Genomic DNA, 10,121 nt, shown 5'->3' with positions numbered 1-10,121 from the left:
AGTTCATCTGGAAGCAACAGCAGTTAATTATCGGTGAGGTCAATTATAGAAAACTGAAGAGATTGATCATTGAAATGTCCCTAACTGGTTATCAAATTATTAAAAATAATCAAATGGCAACATCTGGATGGAGTGGAGTTGGATCTGGCAGACTCTAGTATACACTCAGGATATGGTCAGAGCAGATTACAGTGTCTGACATTCAATATCTTTTTAGAGCTGCTTTACATAAGAATTGAATTCTGTTTGCAACATTGAATCATTAATTTCCTGTTTATCGCTGTAAAGCTGCTTTGGAACTGTATTGAAACTATCTGTATTGTATAAAGCATTGCAAGGGTTATGGTCTGTTTTTTTGTGTTTTGCGCTTGTTTCCTTTCTTGTATTGTTCTTTTTTTACTACCGTGTTATTGGTTACTGATTCAGACAAAGATCCAAACTGGGTTCTGTCAACACTGCATTGTCTGCCTATTACACATTGTATAAATTTTTAAATATTGCTGATTACTTACAAAGCACTAAATGGTTTAGCTCCCCAGTACTTGAGCGAGCTCTTAACGCATTATAATCCTTCACGTCCATTGCGATCTCAAAATTCTGGCCAGTTGAAAATACCTAAGCCCCTTTCACACAGTGCGTTGATTTTGCACACAGAAATTGCTAGAGTGCCTTCTGTGTGAACGCAAACACGTCCCGGGATCAATGCCGGGTTGGGGACACCCAATGTACTCATTACATCATAAGAAGAATGGCATCTACGCTAATGTTAGTCTTTCTACTTATTCCAAGGTTTACTGCAATCAGCTGGATCCGGGCCGTATGCAGATCAGATGGTGGACCTGGGCGTAGACATGACCACAACGCATCCCTGAAGTGTCAGCAGAGATTCTGTCAAAAATGAAACATCACAGAACTTACTTAAGCTGGACTGTGACGCTATTTTCTTCTGGAAACTAACTTAGCTTTATTTTCCTGTTATCTTTGTGAAGCAGCTTTGAAACAGTCTGTATTGTAAAAAGCACTATATAAATGTGACTTGACTTTACTAGTGTTAAATCTTTCTCACGAAGCAGGCTCTCTCTCAGTCCTGCATTGTTAATTCCGCATACTATCCTGTCACGTGTGAGAGTCTTTGATTTCTCCAAAGTTGCAAAGTTGCAAGGAGCAAGCAATCGTAACTCTGTGACATAATTATCGAATGACTGGTCCGCTCCCAGGCTTTTTGTGAAGAACCTATAACACTCCACCGTCTCGTTTACCCTGGGATTACAGTGTTCATCAAACTTTGCAAAAATGTTCATTACCGTTCTTGCATCCGCGGCTACATCACTCATCAGAGTTTCCAGCAGTTCTCGGCCGCCAGTGAGTATGAAACAATGTGATATTTTTCTCCACGCCGACATTGTTAGCTCCAAGTAGAAATTAAACTGGTCCCTCCAGGATTTCCAGGACTTGAAAAGATTAAAGATTGTCGGTGTCCATGCATAATGGTCATGGGTGTTTTAGTTTGTCCATTGAGCAGCTCTGTTCAGACGCAGCTTTCCACTGTCTGATTCTCAACTTTTAATCTAGCAATGTAGGAGTGCCCACGCTGCCACCATTTTTTATTTGTATTTTCTTTTCTATAAGACAAACATCCAAAATTAACTTGACTCTTCTTTAATAAACTTACATTTTACATGTGATTATTACACTCTGGTGTGTCCCTTTTTCAGTCCCTACTCCAACAACATATACAACAATAGTTCCTATTGTTAAAGCTGGTGTCTCTATTTGCAAATTCCTTAAAATCCCTAATCCCTAATACCAGGGCACTTTCAACAGGCTCCTCAGTGGGTGCATCACTAAGCAGGGAGAATCTGAATCAGGAATGGGTAAGTTGCATCATTTTTCTCTGCAGAAAAATTAGCTGTCACTCATTTGCTCTACTGTGAGACCTCTACTGCCAGTGTTGTGCTAGATTTGAACTCTGAAAGATTATTATGCCCTTCCTTAAGATTGCAACCGATTGTCTAATTATATCCCCACCCCCACACCTAGGGCCCTATTTTAACGATCTGAAACGCAAGTATCAAACGCGAAACGCAAGTAACTTTGTGGGCGGATCCCGGGCGCTGTTGCTATTATACCGGCGGGATAAATGACTCTTGCGCCCGACGCAAATCTAAAATGGGTTGGTTTGAAGTAACTACATTATTCATAAGTGTGGTTTGGGCGTAACATGAAAAAACCAATCAGAGTGTCATCTCACATTCCCTTTAAGAGCAGGCACGCTTGTTCCATGGCGGATTGCTATTATAACGGCGGATTTGCCAGACGCGCCAGGTGCGGTTCACAGCCGAGGAGACCGACGTTCTTGTCAGGGCCGTAAAAGACAGAGAGAAGTGACATTGTATGGGGATGGGAGAAACCCACTTAAATTAGCTTTGGTTAAACAGGCATATAATAATTTGGGTAAATGTGTAAGCTAGATTTATGCCTATTTTTTCACATCCTCATGGACACAACAATGATTTCCCTCGTGTGTTAATATTTTTCCTTATAATAATGTATGATTTGCAAAAATGAAAACTGCTGCGTCTGTTTCGATTAGAGAATCAAAGTGTGCGCGTTGTTCACACGCTACATAATGGCCAAGCATGCGCGCTTAAAATAGCATATGACTAATGCCTGGTTCAGATTACACGATTTTTTTGTCGGTTACGATAGTCACTGTGTCAGATTACACGATTTTGAATCCTAAAATCTTGTCGTGTCGTGGACAAGAAACATGTCAGACTACACGTTGCTTTCTGACCAGTCATCGCGTGCCGTCGCAGACATTCACTCGCACATATAGCCTACTATCCCTTGTGAAAAAGAAGTGTGCTTAATTGTATTGAAAGCGTACTTTTTGTGTGCTTAATATCATAAAAGTATACTTTTTGAAAAGTGCACTTGCAGATAATATAATATAGTTCAAATTAAATACCACTTAAGTGTACTTAAAGGGAATGCACTTTAATGACAATATTTCTTAACACACTTAAGTGCACTTTTTACAAATGCACTTTGTAATAATGTCTAATTAAGTTGAACTTAAAGTAAGTACACTTTCATCACAATATTTCTTAACACGCTTAAGTGCACTTTTTACAAATGTACTTTGTAATAATGTCTAATTAAGTTTAACTTAAAGTAAGTACACTTTCATCACAATATTTCTTAACACACTTAAGTGCACTTTTTACAAATACACTTTGTAATAATGTCTAATAAGTTGAACTTAAAGTAAGTACACTTTCATCACAATATTTCTTAACACACTTAAGTGCACTTTTTACAAATACACTTTGTAATAATGTCTAATTAAGTTGAACTTAAAGTAAGTACACTTTCATCACAATATTTCTTAACACACTTAAGTGCACTTTTTACAAATACACTTTGTAATAATGTCTAATAAGTTGAACTTAAAGTAAGTACACTTTCATCACAATATTTCTTAACACACTTAAGTGCACTTTTTACAAATACACTTTGTAATAATGTCTAATTAAGTTGAACTTAAAGTAAGTACACTTTCATCACAATATTTCTTAACACACTTAAGTGCACTTTTTACAAATACACTTTGTAATAATGTCTAATTAAGTTGAACTTAAAGTAAGTACACTTTCATCACAATATTTCTTAACACACTTAAGTGCACTTTTTACAAATGCACTTTGTAATAATGTCTAATTAAGTTTAACTTAAAGTAAGTACACTTTCATCACAATATTTCTAAACACACTTAAGTGCACTTTTTACAAATGCACTTTGTTATAATGTCTAATTAAGTTTAACTTAAAGTAAGTACACTTTCATCACAATATTTCTAAACACACGTAAGTGCATGTTTTAAAAAGGCACTTTGTAATAATGTCTACTTAAGTTTTACTTAAACAGTTATTTTGATGTATTGACTAATATACTAAATAAAATAATAATTTTAATGGAAAATATGGAAAATAATTGTTTTTAATTTCAACTCAAGTGTGTTGTCCAAAATTATTTTGTTGATGTATTATAAATGTGTTTAGTCTATAATATATTGTGTGCATTAATGCACTTGAAATGTATTTTTCCTCTAAACTGCAATACATTTGTTTATACAGTATACTCCAGTACAACTTATTGTTGACATTTTTATCACCAGCTTCTGCTCTATGAACTCAATTAAAAGTGTCAGTTTTCTACATAATATTTGACAAAATGTCATTTATGATAGGAGTTCTTAATGTAATATTAACGTATTGTACTTTACATCTGTGTAGAGAATACTTTTAATATCATTATGTTGATCTAATTAAATTAAACACATTTAATTGTGAGCAAAGTTAAACAAATCTAAACAAAATTAAACTGCATTTAAATGCAGTTAAAATACATTTAATTTAAATTAGACTACACTACACTATAAAAATGATTGACTTTTAGTTAGGTGAATGAATCAAGTTTTGTGAACTTACAGAGTCTAACAACACAATGAGTTTGAACCTATGGTTTGAACAGAAATTAAAAAGCTGAAATATAACCATGCATGACATATATTAACTTTATTTAATGCGCATGCGCCAGATATACTACGTCACGATGACGCACTACTTCACCAGAGTTTGAAAAATGCACTGTTATGTTTCTGTAATCGCGATTCGTGAGGAAAGGAAACTGAAGCTGCGCAATCAGGAAGAGAACGCCACGCCACGTTTGATTACAGATGAGACGTTATACTGCAATAATGAGTCAAGTAAGTATATCTTGATGCTTTCTTTATTTTAAAATTTTCACCGTAACATGGCAGTTGTTATTGCGATTAAGACTGTGTAACACATTACATTATTTTAATCGCAGACAGACGCAATAGACTCGGGAGGTGAATTAATCAGGTTTTCAATAATTTATCTATGATTGCATTCTAATAATTTCTTACATCATAATATGTTCGCGTGTGTGTGTGTTCGACGAATTTGGCTGCTGAAAATATATATAATTTAATTAAACCGACTTTTTAAATCATTTAAAAATTACTAAATGACTTAGTCAAATTTGCTAAATACAGATCCAATATTGTAACACTCGAAGACATTTATATACATTTAATACATATAATCAATGTTATAACCACCATAAAAATGTAATATATCACTCTAGAAATAATGCTTGTAATGTAGCATTATTTTTTTATTTTTGCATTTGAAGAGTGAGTTGTTCAGTTACTATTTGTTTTGGAATATGTCATTTTTTTGTGCTTATCTGGAGTTACACGTTCATTTTGCAGGATCAGTTCATATGTGATTGGAGATACAGTGCAAGCGGTGTGGAATCACAGGCCCTTATTGATGAGGTGATGTTAACGTTACATAATTTGTCATGAATTGTTACACAGACAGCACACCCTGATCAAGCTGAAACACTGCTATCAAGTCACTTACTATCCCTATAGCTTTTAAATACTTTGAATCTTCTCCATTTGCAAGTAATAAATTCCCACCTGTGCATTTACAGATGCCCCTATAATCATCATATATTTTACAGGTATCAAACCAAAGGAAGAGGGCCGCAGAATTGCTGTGTCAACCGTGGTACCAGTAAATACAGGAACATCCTTCATGAAGATTTGCGCGGTAAGCTGAAACTTACCATCCAAGATGAGGAAACATTTGCATGGGTCTTGGGTATGGAAGTAAAATAATGGCAAATGTTTTTGAAACAAAAAAGCCTGTTGAATTGCACTACTTGAACAAAAAAAAAAATGCATTGCATTAACTATGCTTGCATTTTAATGCATTGTATTTTTAGGGCTTGCATTTTGGGTTGAAATTTAAGCTGTGAATATTTCGATTAAAAACATTTCAAACCCATTTTCATTATTAAAAATCCAATAATCCATATTCACCTTTAATATTTTACTTAAAAAATATTCAAATGGTTTAAAAATACAACCTATAATATTTAACAGGTGATTTTTGGTCAAAAACAATTTTCCGCTTCGCAAATTCAGTGGTTCGAATTGGACAGTAAATTCAACTTTAACATCCAGGAACTGCTAGCCTGGAAATCCAGACCCAAATCCGAAAGATTAAGGGTCTGGCATTGAGTAATATAAATCACCCAACTCGAGGGGCGGCACCAAGCATGTATTTGAAAATCTCACTGCACGCAATTGGATAATACTAGTACGACCAATCACAACTAAGCCCCATACGCCTAGCTACCAGCAGAGCTAACTGGTATATTAGACTCTTGCCGGAAAAACAGTAAAAACATCCTTCTTGCAAAGGAACGTTTCGAGCACCGTCTTCGGTTCCTCTTTTAGATAAAAGTCTAACTCGTTCATTGTAGCGGCCAAAGCTGTTTCAAACAACTGGTGTTCATCCACAGCCATCTTGCAATGTTACTAATGACGAATAATTTGTATCATTATTTTCGTCACCAACATTTTTTCACAGACGAAAACGAGACGATAACTAAATAAAAACCAGTTTTAAATGACGACAACTATGACGAAAATTTATTGACATTTGATTGGGGAATGAATAAACTGCTTCATCAGGGCAGTACTAAATAAAAAGAGAACAACATTTTTTGTTATCCCTCTTATTACTATAATTATTAACATTTTGCAGATACTGCAAGGTGTATAACTTTAAAGCGCAACTGTATATCTATCACTTTCATTCAATTGAGCCAAATATAATAATGGACTGGATCTGTTTTTATAAACAATTGTTTTCCTTCTGTTTTTGTTTTCTTTCTTCAAGGTATTTTTTCTGACTTTCCTGCTTCTCTGGAACATTTCCATTCACATATACTCTGGAGAGCTTCTGGGACATAGACATAAACAGCACTTTCCAACAACTTCAAAACATTTGGTGACAAACGATTTTGGTTTTCTTGTTTTTATGCCGTTGGAGTTCTTCAGATTTTGTTTTGTTTTTTGTTTTTAGACAAACTTACATTCACTGTAATTGAGTAAGATTTTAGAAGAAACCATTTGGTCCTGTTGGTGCTAGTAAAGGTTTAAGAGCTTTAATATTTTTACTTTAATATTAAGTCTCATTTGCTAACATTAGTTTATACATTAGCCAAAATGAACTAACAATGAACAATTTATTTACTGTATTTATTCATCTTTGTTAATATTAGGTGTGTGTGCGTGCGTGTGTGTGTGTGTGTGTGTGTGTGTGTGTGTGTGTGTGTGTGTGTGTGTGTGTGTGTGTGTGTGTGTATGTGTATGTTTTTTTTTTTTATGGGGACCAAATTCCAAATTACCCCAAAAGTAGTAGTACCAGTAAATTACATGGAAACAAAAACAATTTTATATATCATACAGAATGTTTTCTGAAAATGTAAAAATGCATAATGTTTTCTGTGATGTTTAGGTACCTTTGTATTTGAGGAAGAAAATGATTGTGCATATAAGCTTCATTGTCCTCCAGACTCTTTCTAAAGGAGTTAAAGTGTTGTAACTGTTTGTGTTTATGTATAGTGTTTCTTTTGATTGTAACTAGGTTATTAAGAGATTTTTTTTTATTAAAATTTGAAATGTACTAAATTACAAATTTATTATAATTTTTTTAAATTATAAATGTATTTAATTATATAACGAACGATGTACATGTATATTACATTAAAGTATATTTTAGTTCACATTAATTGCATGTCAGTATATTGTGTAGTGCACTTAAAGTATATTTTAAAGACACTAGAAGCTGTAATGAAAGTAGATATAAAGTTGTATTAAAGTCCCACTTAAGTTGTTCCAAAAAATCACTCTTAATGGCAACTTATTGCATTTTATTTCAACTTAATATGTGATACATTTGAAATTAATTACACTTAATGTGCATTGAGTGCGCCCAAAACAATACATTTAATTCACACTTAAGTGTATTTTTAACTGACATTAAAGTATATTTTAGTTCACATTAATTGCGTGTCAGTATATTGTGTAGTGCACTTAAAGTATATTTTAAAGACACTAGAAGCTGTAATGAAAGTAGATATAAAGTTGTATTAAAGTCCCACTTAAGTTGTTCCAAAAAATCACTCTTAATGGCAACTTATTGCATTTTATTTCAACTTAATATGTGATACATTTAGAAATTAATTACACTTAATATGCATTGAGTGCGCCCAAAACAATACATTTAATTCACACTTAAGTGTATTTTTAACTGACATTAAAGTATATTTTAGTTCACATTAATTGCGTGTCAGTATATTGTGTAGTGCACTTAAAGTATATTTTAAAGACATTAGAAGCAGTAATGAAAGTAGATATAAAGTTGTATTAAAGTCCCACTTAAGTTGTTCCAAAAAATCACTCTTAATGGCAACTTATTGCATTTTATTTCAACTTAATATGTGATACATTTGAAATTAATTACGCTTAATGTGCATTGAGTGCGCCCAAAACAATACATTTAATTCACACTTAAGTGTATTTTTAACTGACATTAAAGTATATTTTAGTTCACATTAATTGCGTGTCAGTATATTGTGTAGTGCACTTTAAGTATATTTTAAGGACACTAGAAGCAATTATGAAAGTAGATATAAAGTTGTATTAAAGTCCCACTTAAGTTGTTCCAAAAAATCACTCTTAATGGCAACTTATTGCATTTTATTTCAACTTAATATGTAATAAATTTGAAATTAATTATACTTAATGTGCATTAAGTGCGCCCAAAAGATTGCATTTAATTCACACTTAAGTGTATACTTTTAAAGTATATTATTTGTGTAATAAGTACACTTTATAAAAGTACACTAAAGTGCACTTTTTTTCCACAAGGGATGTCATATACACACGCACTCACTCTCACACGTATACACACACACACACACACTGGGGTGAGGGACAGTCCCGAAGTTTGAAGCTTTGTCCCGCAAGTCATAAGCAGTGTCCCACATTTTAATTTTGTCTGCATCATTTTATTTAATCGTCCTTTTAAATTACAATTATACAAAAAAAAAGTTAATAAGAAAACACTGAACGTGCGCAGCCGTTATTATTGGTTCTAGCCAGAGCGGGAATTCGGGAAAACAAACACTGAGAAAAAAAAAAAAAAAATCTGCAATAGAAAAATGGATCTATCCGGAGCTCCCGAGAAGAAAAAGCGTCTTTGTTCGTAAGGAATGGGAGAAAAAAATATATACATGGTTAAAACCAGTTACAGGTGACCCTAAAAAAGGAGATTTGCTGTGTAGCCACCGAAGTTTCACCATCACGCATGGAAAAGACACAAAAATACTGAATCCGGTAAGAACGCATTTAATCTGTAGTCTTTCCTAATGGAATTTGTGTTTATTTGGAAATGTGCTTTTTAGCGATTGGATTATTATTTTCACTTAATTATTTAGATTGAATAGACCCGTGCTGTTAAAATTAGTTTTATATTAGGCAATTAGTGACGTTCACAGCGCCGGTCAGCGCCGTCATAGACTAACATTTTTATAAAGCTAGCAAAGACATCTAACGTTAATATAAAATCAATATTTATTCACCTATAATAATAGTAAGTTATCTCCCTCGTGTCCCGCGAAATCAGGTCTGACCTGCAACAGAGCAATATAGCCAGGTGGTCACCCTAGCACACACACTCACTAGCACACACTCTGTCTCGCTCGCTCACTCACTCACTCTCGTCGTGGAGGACCGAAAAAAAATTAAACATGCTAGTCTTTTTGTCGTGATGTCGTGAAGCATCGCAGACGCGACGTAGGTTGTCGCCCACTATGACACACTATACGAGATGAAACGATCAAATCTTGCGTCCCGACGCCCGTTGTCGTTTACGAATCCCCACGACACCCTGCGTCAAACGAATCGTGCCAAAATCGGGCTAAAATCGTGTAATCTGAACCAGGCATAACGCGCAACACGCCATGTGCGCCAGGTTTTTCCTGGTCAGGGGCGGAATTGTTTTCTGGAACTGCAAAATAGCACCAGGGAACGTTTGCGCCGAAACACGCCTCCTCTTTTCGCTGAATTTGATTTTTACTGAAGTGAAAATGAAAAAGAATTAGCTTATTTTATAAAAAATTAATGGTTAAAAAAGGGGAAAATTAAAGGTTTAAAAAAAGAAGAGAAA

General features: G+C 34.2%; 1 long non-coding RNA gene across 1 annotated transcript; it reads left to right on the top strand.

The window, feature by feature from the left end:
* The first annotated feature begins 4,659 nt into the window (after positions 1 to 4,659).
* On the top strand, positions 4,660 to 7,530 carry LOC306989305. The gene is made up of 4 exons (XR_013795615.1): positions 4,660 to 4,771; positions 5,303 to 5,368; positions 5,560 to 5,648; positions 6,786 to 7,530. It is a non-coding gene; the product is annotated as an uncharacterized lncRNA (long non-coding RNA).
* The last annotated feature ends 2,591 nt before the right edge of the window (positions 7,531 to 10,121 follow it).

Source organism: Phoxinus phoxinus (assembly GCF_949152265.1).
Source record: "Phoxinus phoxinus genome assembly, chromosome: 21".
Lineage (NCBI taxonomy): Eukaryota > Metazoa > Chordata > Actinopteri > Cypriniformes > Leuciscidae > Phoxinus > Phoxinus phoxinus.
The sequence above is the reverse complement of the archived record's forward strand: the minus strand, read 5'-3'. Positions and strand labels throughout refer to the sequence as shown.